Here is a 15,989-nt window from a genome sequence, read left to right as displayed (position 1 = left end):
TCGACGCGTGGCTGCTTCCAATCTCAACCCAGCTTCCCGTAGTTTGTTCCAGGCTGTTCGTGGTGATACTCCGCCCGCAACCTGTGCCCGAATTTCAACTGTTGTCATCCGTCTGTTCATCAGATCCGGTCGAAGATCCAGTCGAATACTCCCACGATCCTCTCGTAGTGCAGTCGCTCTCCTTTCTGGAGTATATCCACAAGCCACCTGACGATGTGCGGCGGTGGGTACTTTGTGTAACACTCTCACTTTCCCAAATTTCCTGTTCCGGTGGCGTATGGCTCACGTGAAAAACGATTGCTGGTAAGCCTCCGCGCGGGTTCGAATCTGTCTAATTTGATCTTCATGGTCTCTTCGAGAGATACACGTAGGCTGAAGCGATACATTGGTTGAGCCTTCTAGGAACATACGTTCTCAGTGTTTTAACAGTGGAAGAAACCAGCCATGCAGAATGCTTCCCTCAGCGTCTGCTACTGGATTCCGCTGAGCATCTCAGAGATGCTTTCGCGCTTACCAGATGAACCTGTAATGAAACGTGCTGCTGTTACTTCGATCGCCTTTGTTTCCTATATCGATCCTGGTACGGATCCCAGACTAACGAGCAGTATTCTTGGACAACATGAACAATATCCACATATCCATAGACGCTAAAAACCTGCGGAAGGAACTGAGTCACATATGGAAAGTATAAAAGAACAACAAACTGCAACAGGTGATAACCGCGGTAGTACTCCTGCACCCCAGACCATAACTGCAGGTGCAGATTCAGTGTCTAGCACGTAGACAGGGTGATTGCAGGTCCTCAACTATCTAGCTCCGGTGTACATACGCTCGACATCATGATATGTGCAATTCTGTAAGTGCGGACCTATCGCTTAACCACTGCACCTGCCGTCATGACTGTATCGGAGGCACATGCCCCAGTCAGTTCGATCTTGGCATATTCTTATTCCACAGAAAAACAGTTCTACGAACGTCTTTCAGTCCATAATAATGTGACGATGCTCTACAACGGCGAAACGCGTCATTTAAGTAACATTTTCCCAACCAAAACTGTTTTATTCACGAGTAATAGTATTACTGAGTTATTTTATTTCCTTGAAAATTATGAGCTGTAAATTATGTGTGACGAAACCACTTACTTACGAATGCTTCTTGTATTATCACTGTATTGTCTGTACACTTCAGCAGTGGTAGGAACTCTTACTTTAACGTTTCTACAAGAACAGAGTATCACGATGTCTTACTAGCAATATGAAACCAAGTGTACTCAATTCCGATTACAGAGTCGCCCATGTATTCTGATCTAGAATAACCTCTGCTACTCTACTTTTGAACAGGACTCGCGATGTATGTGGTATTCTTAGAGTTAATGTGACTATCTGTGAATGAAACTGAGTGCAAAGAATGGCTATCGACAGCACACAGAGTGGCTTTCACATCAAACAATCACGACACACTGGCTACCTGTCGCATATTGAAAACTGAGACCCTGTTAGAGAAACGAACGTATTGAATCAGGTGAAAATTTTACAAATGAATACACTTTACATCACAAAGTTCGGTTAGCCCCTACGATTGATATTTACCGTCGACGGGTAACTCAGCTCTGCTCTGTATGCTTAACTGTTTAACGTGAAATGTTGACTCCATGATTCTGAAATAAATCGCTGCGAGGCTAATTGCCTTCTCATTTACTTTAGACTGCTTTGCCAAACAGGAATTTTGTTTCCATTCCAAAAATGCAGCTAGCTGTCCACGCAGTATTGCAAGACGTAGCAGTGAAGTGATGCTGCGATTTGCAATGAAACTGTGATGATAATATTAATGAAATGTTTTGTGAAAGAGTAAACAGTGCATATTAGATTGAAGTGGTATTCGGAATTCTTTAACTACAGAGAAATGAATCAGATCGACATGGAACTGTAGTCTTTCCCTGGCATTGTCATATACAATGAAAACTGATTCAGACAGACAGTATTTAATTTACAACATTTCTCTTGGCTTTTCCTATAACGTACTTTTAACTTAGTGTCGGTTGACATGTAATTAACATTCTGAACACATGAGTGTTAATTCGCCCTAGATACTAAAATATAAATATTCTGGCCAAAGTGGAATCTTTACATCACAATAATTACTAGGCTAGCACTTGCAGCAAATAAGAACTGTATTCGTGTTACCTTTTTCCAAATGCGTCCTCTTTCTATTTAACCACCATAAAATCATTATTTATCATCAGTCACAGTAGGGACTATCTCAAATGAAATTCATTCCCTGTTCAGTCCATCCGCCATCGAAGCTCATCAACTCATCATTGACCCAACACTTTCTCTCTCTCTGCACAACCGACTCACTCTGTCGTCTACTGTGAATAGACATCCAAAGATGCTCATAGTGACAAAGATTTCAAACGGACTGTGTTCCTCTTGATATATAAACCTCTGACCTTGAGTAATTTAATGTACAGATTTAAGCTCCGCTAGGAAATATTATTTGAGGGTTTTATTTCTTCATTTTTTTTAGAGCGCTTGTAAGTTAAGCATGACGCTGTTCTATGACCATGAAAATATCTTCTTTTTCCCGTACCTTTGCTCCGCATCGCCGCAGGGTCGTCATGTTTAGTAACGGACTAATTTAAGGGGTGGCCGGGTGCCCTTCTTGTCGCCACGCCGTTACGCCCCGGCAGTATGTGTACGTCAACTGTGTCCGAATCGTGTAAATGAGGCGATATTCACCTAGTGGGATGTGGGAAATTGCCTAAAACTAATTAAGATGAGCGGCAGTATTGTAAATAAGTATATGTATTAGGACCCACTAATGTATTAGGTGGTGGGTTAATATGTATCATGTAGTTTGAAGAAGGAAGTACTATAAAAAGATAAAAGAAAAAAACGCCTAAAAACCACATCGAGGTTGACCAGTTCACTGACCCTCGTCGTTAACCCGCCGGGGGGATTCGATCCGGGGCCGTCGCGCTTCCTCGTCCCGGAAGCGGCACATTAACTCGCAAAGCTACCCTTTCTTTCCATTCTGTTCGTCTTCGTTCTCCTCTTTTGGTCTGACTGAACACCACATGACGCCCCTTTAAGTTCGTCGTTGATTATTTCAATGTTTTTCTTTTCTTTTCTTTTTTTAATTATTGCAGAGGGCAGCCAGCCCTCTGATCGAACACACTGAGCTATCGTGCCGGCTGGGTGGGTTGCCAATGAAAAGATCTGTTAGTGGTATCAGTGCTAATGTATTTTTAGTGTGCGTAATGGATTGGTAAACGAACTCATATGGACGGGGTGTTCAAAAAGCCTCTCCGCAGTGCCGTATGATTGTTATCCGCGCCTGCCGTATGATTGTTCGCCTGCCTGGGTTACTTCCCTCCAAGTGGACTCTCCCAACATTCCACTGTTTCGTTTATCTCAGCCAGCGTCAGTAGTGTCATTGGTGTGTGTCGTTACGTGTTGACGTGAACGTTTAACTTTAGTCCCATTGTTCGATTGTTTCGTTTCTGTCACTGTTAAAATGCTAACTATTGAAGAACGTGCGTTTTTAGTCGAGGAAGTGTTCAAAGCTGGCGGTAAATACACAGTTTCAGTTCGTCAAACATTTAATTCAGTTTTCCTGAAAACAGCTCTCCCACATTGCAATACTGTGCAAGATCTGATTAACAAATTTCGAAGTACGGGTTCAGTGACAGATGCACCGAGAAGTGGCCGTCCTAGCGTTTTGTCAGATATGTCTGAAAAAATGTGCATGAGTCTGAACAAGTCAGTAAGAAAACTCGCCCAGGAAATCGATGTTAGTGTCGGAACGGCCCACACAGCTGTAAGGAAAGAATTAGAACTTTTCCCATACAACGTGGCAGTCGTGCAAGAACTGAAAAATACTGATCATGGCAAGAGACTGCATTATTGTCAATGGTTCAAAAATTTAGTTCAACAAAACGGAAGGGATATTCTTAATGAACGTTTTTCACTAATGAGGCGTGATTTCATTTATCCGGGTACAAGAACTCGCAAAATTCTCATATGTGGAGTACTGCAAATCCATTGTGTATTCATAAGGAACCACTTCATTCTGTGAAAATAGGAGTTTGGATTGCATTTCTAGAAGTCGGATTGTGGGTCCCATATTTTTCAACGAAACAATAAACACCCAACGATACTGCAGTGATATTCTGTACCCATTCATAGGAGAACTTGTGTTAAGTGAAATACTGAACGGTTATTTTCAACAAGATGGTGCAACCGTGCTTACAGCTCGCGTTTCAATGTCACTGCTTGTTGATGATTTTAGTGACCGCATAATTTCACAGGGACTTTGGCCTCCACGATCGCCTGACCTATCACCGCCTGACTTTTTCTTCTGGGGTGCAGCGAAAGCAAAGGTCTATAAAAAACCGTCAAAAATCCATCGATGAATTGAAAACTGCAATATCAACTTTCACTGCTTCTGTTACAGAAGAAATGTTACAGCTTGTCTTTTGAAACATGATTAGACGAATTGAATTGTGTATTCTACAACAGGGGGGGACGCTTTCAACATTTATTGTGAAAATTTGTATGCAAAAATGAATATTCAATAAATTAATAACTTGTATTACACTGAGTTTCATTTCGGTGTATTCACTGCGGCATACGGCACCCACGGCTAACAATCATATGGCACTGCGGAGAGACTTTTTGAACACCCCGTAAATGTACAATCACCAATTCTTTAAACTGATTTTTACAGTGAACTCGATTATTGTGAAACGTCCCCTTAGAACAATTATACATGACAGTGCTTAAACTGACACACAATATATTTTTTTTTAGCGCAACGCAATCTGACTTTCAAAAATCTCTACAAAAGAATGGCCCTGACTAACATTAACCTATACCTTTCACAAATCACTTACCTCACCAAAAATCTTCGTTACTCGAACTACTGCAATACATCGAGCGGCACTACTGCCAGCTAAATAAAAGATTCAAACTACAGAAGGCACTAACTACTGATAGGGATAGTTAGCAAATGAAAGACTTTAATAGAGAACAAACAATGTATTTACCTTAATAGTCATAATATATATAGCAGTTCATGACATCCAGTCTTACAAATTTCAAAACTCCGCCATCTCTCTCCCCACATCCACCACTGCTGGCGGCTCACCTCTAACTGCGCAACGCTACGCGCTGTTAACAGCCAGCTGCCCAACACTACAATGGTAGACAACAATGCAAACTAACCACAGACGGCAGAGAGCACAGCCAGTGATTTTCATACAGAGCGCTACGTGGCGTTACCAATAAGAAAACCTAAACAGCCTACTTACATAGCCCCCATGCTCCCCACAGAAAATGTTACAAATTGTTTTGGGCACTGGCCAATACATATTTGTTAAAATTTTTTCTCAATTACAATAACAAAGATATCAAATGCACACACTTATTGATACAATGTTGGTCAAAAGCTAAAATTTTCTCACAGTCCATAAAGACAGTCCTGATCATTCATCACAGTAAAATTGCAGTGTTTTTCCCAAAGTCTGAGCAGTAAAAGAAAATGCACACAGAAGTAGTGGATTTCCATGCAGTCTTCAAGAAGTAGTGTTGTCCTTCCAACGGAAAGACAGTGCTGACTCTCGACATGCAGACAGGTAATGGGCCACAACAGAGCAAACCCACAGCAGAGTCAGTCGAAGTTTTAAGAATATTGGTAGGTAGGTCATCACAGAGCAGACCCACTGTAGTCCTGGTAGAGAGTATGGTATTGGTGGGCCACCAGAGGTGCAGAGCCACTGCAGTCCTTGTAGAAATAATGGTATTGGTGAGTCATCAAAGATGTAGACCCACTGTAGTCCTTGTAGTAATAATGGTATTGGTGGGTCATCAAAGATGCAGACCCACTTTAGTCCTTGTAGAGATGGCCAGCAGCCATCTGTTGTGACTGTGCAGGTGCACAATCACCATTGAAGAGTCTTGCGGATAATATAGCAAGTCCATAACCACCACTTGTGCACTCACAAAGTTTTTGGAATTGTCCTTAGAACCAGCAATGCTATTATCCAGTCCCTTGCTGAATTATTAACACACGTGCAAATACTAACAGTCCCAACGTCTCACATATTGTCCATATACTATGACCAACAGAAACGGGTGCAGTGAAATGGAACAAGTTACTTAATTTGCTGAACTGGTGTCAATTACAATATTATAACATGAGAATACAATGACAAAGGTACAAAATATATCATTAAAGAACATAACAATACAGATAACATTTGTAGTAATATGGGCTTTACAAAAGAATCGAACTAACATATACATCAGTGTTATAGGAATTATGACATAAGTAAATACATAAAAGATCAGAATAACTTTTGAAACATCAACTTTACAGATGAGCATTAAAACAAAACAGAATAAATAATGTTAAACATCTTTACAAAGAAAATAACATATTATCAGAAAAATTCTACAACATAACTCTTATTAGCGAAACACATACAGACAGGAAAAACACAAATTCACATAGTGTAATAACACAAAAATACAGGACAGGGTTTGTTTTTAGTGTAACATTTGTTACTGCAGTCCAACCCAAAACTTCATTCCATAGATCTTTCGTCTTATTTCAACATTTGTTTCCACCAAAAAAATCCTATTCAAGCATGCTTTCTGTATTTATATGTTCACATATTTCTTACCTCATTATTTATTTTCCATTATCTTACCTCATCATTTATTTCCAAGAAAATCCTACCTTAACCCTACTTTTTTTGTTCATATCCTCTGTCAAAGTACTTTTTTGGTCAAACCATTTTCTTATAGCTTCTCAATGCATTTCTTCCAATTCATCACCACTCGTTCTCTTATATGGCCTACCCCCTCTTAAGCTAACTTAAATCTACTGAGCTCAGATGCTAAACTAAGGGACGAGGCAATGCAGCAACACAAAACAATTAACACAAACAGCAATGACAAAAAAAATGCAAATTGCAACGCAAGCAGCAGTAAATCTAAATTAACAGATAAAATGCAAAATTACAACTAATATGAGCCAATGTGCAGCAACAAGAAAAATAAATCAGTAGTAAAACTGGCTTAACAGAGTAATGTAAAGTGAAATTTAGTAGCACTATGCCTGGCAAACAGCAGCAGCAAATGTAATAACTTATATCTAAATATGACAAAGCTCAAGTAAAAAAAATATTACACTAAAGATAACAATGCAGATAAGGGAAATGTATATTCACATCTTAATGTCTATGTAATTAAAGTGGTGCACCACAACTTATTCTACAAAAGAAATTACCAAGTACTTGAAAAGAAAATTCTGTATGCAATTCCTGTGAAATTTTTTTGTGCTCCTTTTTTTTTAAGTACATCATAAAGTGATTATTTACTGGATCTGTAGGCATAAAATATCTATATTAGTACATCTATTAAATTTTATTTTAACCAATGCTGCATTGCAGCTAGAAACTAGATATTAAACAAAATGAGCAATCTCTCAACTAGAAAGACAATAGATGTAAAATGTTTCTCATCATTTCATTAGGCATTTTAGTAAATATCACAAAGTAAGAGCTCCACAGTGTAATCATATGTTTTCAAGTTTGAGCGTGTCGTATTTGCGATGCTTTCGACAAAGAAATGTCAATAGCGAGGATAATGGCTTTTTTTTAACCTGTGCCTCTGAAAAGGCACACACTAATGGCTTTTTCTCCAGGCATCTGTCATGCAGCTGTGTGCCCACGACGCATTACGTGAAGGTGGTCACTTACCTTTCTTGCCGAAATATTTACGACACCAGTTTGCGCTTCAGTGACAGTCTCATATAAAATTTCACAGGTCGAGAATTTGCGTTACAAATGTGTAGAAACAAAATCCTATGAATATAACAGTGTTCAAAAAATTTTCGCCGGCATTGTGATACATTCACGCATTTACACACATTCCATAACTCTTAAAGTACGATTCTTGATTTCCTTTTTCACAAGTCAGAGTCCCTAACCACTACTCATTATTCCTTACCTTATTACACATATACATATTTATCGACATTTCTTCAATATTTCATCATAATAAATTCCTCATATAGCATCAGCTTATTGATCATAAACATACCTCAACAGCATAATACACATCGTCATCGTAATAATAACATCATAACACCTCAGTCAAATCTCAAAAACGTCGTAGCTTTCTGCAATAATTTCAAAACCTAAAAAAAATTCTCTGCTCATTTCAATAGAAACATCTACCTCAAACGTACTTTAAAATCATGCTCCCTTACCAAATACATCATTCTAAGCTCTCATAGTATCACAATGGTTCCCAAAAAATATGAACAGTTCACAAAGTACAGACGAAATACAATTTCATAAGTGTGAAGTTATCCAACTGTGTAATTGCGTAAACATCTGTCACTGACGTAGTAAAATAATGTTTGTTTCTCTGTTAAATAATCAGATAGCTGTGTAATTTATGTAATAGAGAAATATGGTACCGATGTGTAAAGTTGTATAAGCAAATACCATATTAGCTAGGGCTCCTTGTGCTTGCCAAACACATGGTACACAAAGTAGGCGTGTACCCCCTGAGGATTAATGTAATTATACCCTCAGGTGTTACAGATTACAGCAATGGAATGAAATGTATCACGGAAAACTTTCTTTGTAATTCAAAAATCTTTAAAAATAAATGTTTTAAGCACAAAATTAATCACTCAAATGCGTGTCCTGTAGCGCTAAATGTGCGTCTTGCTGTAAGATAATTCTGTGGAACTGTCGTACTTATCGTCCTCTGTAAGCAAAGTTCTGCTGAAGTCAATGTACTTACCTCATCATAAGCAAAAGTGAGATGCTTTGCGTATAGATATCGTAGTTATTATTCTTATTGCCGTGATGAAGAAAGTACTATAATGTAACGTATTGTTGTGCTACGAAAAAGGCTGTCTCATTGTAGCTATACCACAAAAGTTATTACTAAAACATGTTTTACTTTCCAGAAGAATTCAGAAAACATGTGCAGATATAAAACAGATACACCGCAAAAACAACATTGTAAATTGTCACTCATTAGTAGCGTCGTGATAAATCGTGTAGCTGTCACATAAACTAACCACTTTGTCATCTGGTATCTCACAGAAAGTACTTTAAATCCAGAATGTATTTTCAAGTAAACCAAAATGTTGCATTAAAATCTCATTAGCAGTACTGGTAAATGTTCTAAGTATGTGAGCCTTATAGTCGTTACGTAATCGTGCAACTAACAAGCAAGAATGTACACACACAATAACACTGTGTCGTCTGTTCACAATAACAATGCATTCGTAATTTCTGTTTAAATAAGTTCTCTTGGTTCTTGACTGGATATTTAACTTCAAACATTGTTGCATATTAACAGATTCTAAGTCTGACAAAGCATACTAGTAACGTAAAGTGAAAAGTTATATGGCAAAGACTAAGTTAAAAAGCAGATTATCTTTCAATAAACGGTTTTACATGTGAAATGTGGTGTAAACCATTACTCTTCCTAGTACGCAGAGTTTCAACTTCAACGCAATTATCATGTGGTATACGTCGGATTCTGTAAGGTCCATTGTAAACTAGAAAGAATTTGTGACTCAAGTGTTTCTTCTTATGTGACAATGAATGAGCTTTAATGATAACTTTCTGACCAATATATAATTTCTTTGCATTTGCTTTACCGTGTAGTTTTCTCCTTTTGTCTGCTGAAGATTTTATATTTATAATAGCCAAATCAATTATGTCTTTGTGTCGAAGTTTACGTGTATTCGGGAAAGGTACAAGCTCTCTGATTCTGTTCGGTGGTTCTTCATTCTTCAGTACAAGAGTAGGTGGTAAAGCAGTGGAGTCATGAGGCATTTCATTCAGCACGTTTTGAAATAAGTGTAAATATCTGTCCCAATGCTGATGCTTTCTGTGACAATAATGTCTGCAAAGCTTATTGATTTCTTTCATAATCCGTTCGGAGATGTTACAATGTGGTGAGTACAATGAAATAAAAACAGGTTTGATTTTATGATTCCGAAGCATGCGTGACCAACAGCAGATCTGAATTGCGGTCCGTTATCTGAAATGACTTTACTAACGTGTCCAACTTCATGTAAGAAATTTTTAACAAAGGCGTTGGATACAGACCGTCCAGTGGCTTTACGTAACGGAGTGAAAGAAACAAATTTTGAAGTAAATTCAACAGCGACTAGAACGTACGAAAATCCATTAGATGTTCTGACAAGCGGTCTCAAGAGATCAACAGCAGCAAATTCTTTTAATTTAGAAGGAATCATAGGAAACAGCGGAGCACGATGGGAGATAGGAGATGGTTTCGCCTTTTGACAAAGTTTACAAATAGACAAGACTCTTCGAATTCTCTTTTCCATATTGTTAAAATAACAAGTCGTCCGAAGAATATGATAACATTTTCATGGACCAAAATGTGCATAGCTGAAATGAATGTACCAAATGAGCTTATTAACAAAATCATCTGGAATGCAAAGTACCCATAGCTTGTCATCAATAGTGCAGCGTTTGAACAGTATGTGGTTTCTAACCAGATAATAATGCCGAATTTGTGTGTGTGTCTTTTCATGCCATTTAATTTTGATGTCTTTCCAAATCGGATCGCCGGCCGAAGTGGCCGTGCGGTTAAAGGCGCTGCAGTCTGGAACCGCAAGACCGCTACGGTCGCAGGTTCGAATCCTGCCTCGGGCATGGATGTTTGTGATGTCCTTAGGTTAGTTAGGTTTAACTAGTTCTAAGTTCTAGGGGACTAATAACCTCAGCAGTTGAGTCCCATAGTGCTCCGAGCCATTTGAACCAAATCGGATCTTTATCTTGTTCATGAGCAATGTCCTTTAAAGATGTGGTGATGAAGTTTTCAAAGTTGACTTTCTGAATGTAAAGAATACTGAAATTTTTCTCGAGATTACCTTCTGTGTTACTTTTCTCAAGCCCAGCCGGTGCGCGTGACAGTGCGTCCGCAACAATGTTCTTCTTGCCGGGAATGTAGACTATTGTGAAGTGAAATTCTTGCAGAAACAATGCCCAACGTTTTAACCTGTCATGATTTAATTTTGAAGACATACGAAATTATAATGCACGATGATCACTGTATACTTTTACGAGCTTACTAGAAAGAAAGAAACGGAATTTGTTAATTGCCCAAACGATAGCTAAAGCTTCTAATTCAGTAACGGAATAATTTTTTCAGATTTTGTTAGCAATCGGCTAGCAAAAGCAATGGTTTTCTGAACAGTAGTGTCATTTTCTATAGCTTCTTGAAATAAATGGGCACAAAGACCGACTTTAGAAGAATCTGTGCTAAGGCAGAAATCTTGTGACAGATCTGGATGAGCTAGTATTGGCGCGTTAAGTAACGCTTCTTTCAAAGAATTGAATTCCAACTGTGCTTGTTCGTCCCAGTTCCAAATAGTATTTTTTCCAGTGAGAGAACAAAGTTTTGGTGTAACAAGAATTTGCATATTCACAAAACGACGGTAAAAATTTACGAGACCTAGAAAACTGCGGACTTGTTTTTTTGTGGATGGAACTGGAATGCCTCTGATTGCTTCTAACTTTTCAGGATCCGGCGGAATGCCTTCAGAAGAAATAATATGTCCCAGAAACCTCACCTTTGACCTATCGAATTCAGACTTTTCCAAGTTAACTGTAATTCCAGATTCTGCAAAAATACGTAACAAACTGTTGAGGATGCGATTATGTTGTTCCCATGAAGCTTCTGCTATTAGAATATCGTCCACATATAAGGTGATGTGACGTTTTAAGAACTCAGGCAATATGGAATTTAGCCTGCGAATGAATGCTGCCGAAGAAATGTTCAAACCAAAAGGAAGTTTCCGACACTGATAACAAACGCCGAAACAAAGGAAAGCTGTATATTTTCTACATTCTGGATGAAGTTCGATCTGATAAAAGCTGGATCTGAGATCAATAGAAGACAACACTTTTACACCATTAAAATTTTGAAGAAGTTCTTCCAACGTTTGCGGCCCATCTGTTTCAGGAATGATGATAGTATTGATTTGTCTCGAATCTAAGACAAGCCTGATCGATGCATTTTTCTTCTCAACAACATGTAATGGATTGTTGTATGAGCTTACTGCAGGCTCAATAATGCCCTCGTCAAGCATAGATTGTATTTCTGTTCTAACACGGTCCCTATAATGTGCCGGAATTACGTATGGTCTAACACAAAATTTAGTATGCTCACGAACACGAAATTAGTATTGAAATCCCTTGATTGTTCCTGTTTTGTGAGTAAAAACTGTGGAATGTGCTTGTAAAATCTCAAAAAAGTCCTGCCTATCACTGTCATTACAATTGTCAATTGTTTGAATTTTATTCTGAATTAACTCATTAGTTTCAAATATGCCGTCGATATCAGCCCTGTCAGTACTTGCAGAGTGATTGTTAGTGTCTAGTTCCGTAGAAAATTCCGAACTGTTGTCTAATAGAAGGTAAAGCCGATTAATTTCCTCGTCATGGTTTGAGAGCCAATCTTCAAATTTCAAAGCTATTGACTTCTTTCTCTAAACTTATTTCAGCATCGTGAAAATTTAAGATTGCTTTGTATTCATTAAAAAGTCTACTCCCAATATAATTTCTGTTGACATTAATGGGACAATAAGAAAGTTCATAAAGAAGCTGTGGCTTTGACAACAGAATTCTAAGTTGGTTTGTTGGCGTACATCTACACTTTTTCCAAAGATTGCACCTTGTAATTTAATCTTACGTAACGGAAGTGTGGGGCAATCGTTCGATTTGTTGCATTTGCTAAAGCCTGTTTCACTAATTACTGAAATGGGACTGCCAGAGTCAAGTACTGCCATAAATTTTACGTCATTTATTGTAATGTGAATCACAGGAAATTCATTGTTGTTATGTTTTACGTCGTGTTCCTGGAGTAAGATATCCCTAATGTCTTCCATTTTTATGTAATTACTAGCTACGGCAGCTGCGTCGTCAGTTTCATACGTACGTTTTGTGGCTGCCAGCGGTATGAGTCATTGCCTATTGTCTCTTTGTTGGCGCGCGTCGTTATTGGGGTTTGGAGACCTAACTTCTACAAATTCACCTTGTTGAGAGGGCCCAGCACCTGTTTAAATCCCGCCAGTTCTGATGCAATTCAGGTCTGTCGTTACGATCATATCGTCTGTCGTCATGTCGGTAGATTCCACAGTTTCTTTCTTGTCGGTCACGTGGTGGAGAATTTCTCCCTGAATCGTAACTGCGCGCTGAACTGTTGCGTCTGAAATTATTCTGTCTCCCTTGATAATAATAGTTCTGGTTACCATATTGTCTGTTTCTATGATTGTCTCTGTCATATTCATTACTACGGAAATGCGAACTTTCTCTGTAACTATTACTCTGCCAGTGGTTGTCATACGGGTGGTGTCTGTTTTGGTCACGATTTGTGTTGTGAGAATAGCCTCGTCGTGTCCAGTTATTATTTCTTTCATCGCGGAATTACGACGGATGTGACCTGTAATTGTTGTGTTCCTGTTTTCGCGTTCCGCGATTGTCAGTGTCAATTTCTAATTCTTGTAAGAGGCCCTGAAAAGCTTCAATGTCGTCTTTGCAACGTCCTGCCAAAATAATATGTCGTAATTGTTCAGGTAATTTGATTAAGCAAATGCGGATGAGTTCTGAGGGGCTGTATGGGTTTGACAGGTACTGATTCTTGTGCAACATGTCTTCAAAATATTTCACAAGACTGGAAAATTCAGATTGTTCGAAATGTTTCATCATTATGATGCTGTGTTTTACTCGGTCTTGTGTAGCTTGAGACCAATATGCTGAGAGGAGGGCGTGATAAAATTCTCCTTCACTATGACAATCGTGAATGACCGATCTTCATTCTATAAGTAGCCACACATAAATTCTAATCTGTGTTCTAACGACCAGTTGGGAGGAAAACAATGAGAGAATTGATGGAGCCATGCTTGTGGATGAATGTCGTTGCCAGAATTCTTAAATGTTTTGAATTTACGTGTAGTAATGAACAGCTTATAGTCAAAATCATCATGTCGGCAAGTCGCATGTCGGTCATTGTTACGTCGTTTCGGAGGTTCCATCTCAAAATTCGGTGTACCTTGCCAATTTCTTTCATAATTTCCGAAGTGCCCTGTGTTATTATTTTGTGGCTGTTCAGTATTTCTATGTCCCTCTTCCCGTATTGGATCGCGAGTGTCCTCTGAAATACGTAATTCTTGTATTACCTGTATCAGCTGATCTTGTACTTCCCGGATTTCTCTTTTGTACTGTGTATTAATTTGATTCTGATTTTGTTTGCATTTCCTAATTTGTTCGCACTCTCCTGTGTCATTAAAGACTACCGGTTTTGTGTCATTCAGATTATCATCTACCTTCGTAGATAAATTATTTAGCTGATCCGAAAGTTCAACTACTTTCTCTGATAATGAACTAATTTCCTCCATGTGTCTTTCTGAACCAATTTTCAGAGTATCTACTGTGTCCTTTAAGTTTTCCTGAGTTTTTGCAAGTTGCGTAACCGAATCGGTAGATGCAACTGAGTCAATTTTAGCTTGCAAGGTCTCATGATTTTCATGAACAATAGTTTGCAGTTCTTTTATGGCTGCTTCGTGATTCTATAATGCATTTTCATGCCGCGAAAAAATAGGTTGAAAATGCTCACAAATTTGTGTTTTTACGTCATTACAGACTTTTTGACATTTCGATTCAATGTTGTGTAACTCAGTAGTTGAATCTTCACGTGTTTGTTCAAGAGTTTGTTCCAATGAGTCTAACTTTTGAAGCTTTTGCTGTGTTTGTCTCTGATTTTGTTCCATTGTGTCTAACTGTTGCTGTGTTTGTGTCTGGTGTTGTTCCATTGTGTCTAACTTTTGAAGATTTTGTTCCATTGTGTCTAAGTTTTGAAGATTTTGTTCCATTGTGTCTAACATTTGAAGCTTTTGTCCCATTTGTTGCATTAATTGTAATAACAATGATCTGGTGTCGGAAACATGTTCCTCAGTGCTATTCGGCAATGCATTTGAACTGCCAATATTCGCATTTTGAAAAGCAGAAAATGTGTCTTGACTTATTTGACAAAACGGCGAGGACGCAAAACCTGAATCTACAGTATTTGCAAGATTGTGTCCTGTCATTTCGGATTCCTGAGGCAAGCTGTTGCCGACCGATCGATCGATAATGCTTCCCTGTTCACTAATTGTTTCACTGCCTACACCATTATTTGCAGCCCACTCCATTTCCCTATGTACAATTACCAAATTACTACTTTGAACATTAGTTAATTTATTACACGGTGGCGCTAACACACTGCTTTCGTCTTCACTGTCATTTCCCAGTTTACTTTGGAGCCTAGTATTACGTTTTTCACACGCCATTATTGTCACAATATTTCACACGATAACACAGAAAAGCACAATTTGAAGAGCAAAAATAAGAGAACACATTAACATAGCACTGAAAATAATATCTAGTTAATTGCAGCTGCGAAATACTTGGTGCAAATCTACATGCATGCCACAACTGCTTTACTGTACAACAATGAAAGACTGCAACTACAAAATAGATTTTCTCTAAAATTACGCGCTAGCAATAAACAAAAGCTACACTAAATACACAAACTACAAGACAAAATCAGAAGATTCCAGTGAGGTATCCTTGGCTAAGGGTCGACATATGAAACGTCCCCTTAGAACAATTATACATGACTGTGCTTAAACTGACACACAATTTTTTTTTTTAGCGCAACGCAATCTGACTTTCAAAAATCTCTACAAAAGAATGGCCCTGACTAACATTAACCTATACCTTTCACAAATCACTTACCTCACCAAAAATCTTCGTTACTCGAACTACTGCAATACATCGAGCGGCACTACTGCCAGCTAAATAAAAGATTCCAACTACGGAAGGCACTAACTACTGATAGGGATAGTTAGCAAATGAAAGATTTTAATAGAGAACAAACAAT

At 38.4% G+C, this 15,989-nt stretch overlaps 1 protein-coding gene across 1 annotated transcript in view; it reads left to right on the top strand.

Annotated features, from left to right (window-relative positions):
- LOC126199493 (uncharacterized) overlaps positions 1 to 15,989 on the top strand; it is a 124,094-nt gene that overhangs the window by 86,735 nt on the left and 21,370 nt on the right. The window lies entirely within an intron of this gene.

The sequence above is a fragment of the Schistocerca nitens genome, chromosome 8, assembly GCF_023898315.1.
Source record: "Schistocerca nitens isolate TAMUIC-IGC-003100 chromosome 8, iqSchNite1.1, whole genome shotgun sequence".
In the NCBI taxonomy this organism is placed as follows: domain Eukaryota; kingdom Metazoa; phylum Arthropoda; class Insecta; order Orthoptera; family Acrididae; genus Schistocerca; species Schistocerca nitens.
The sequence above is the reverse complement of the archived record's forward strand: the minus strand, read 5'-3'. Positions and strand labels throughout refer to the sequence as shown.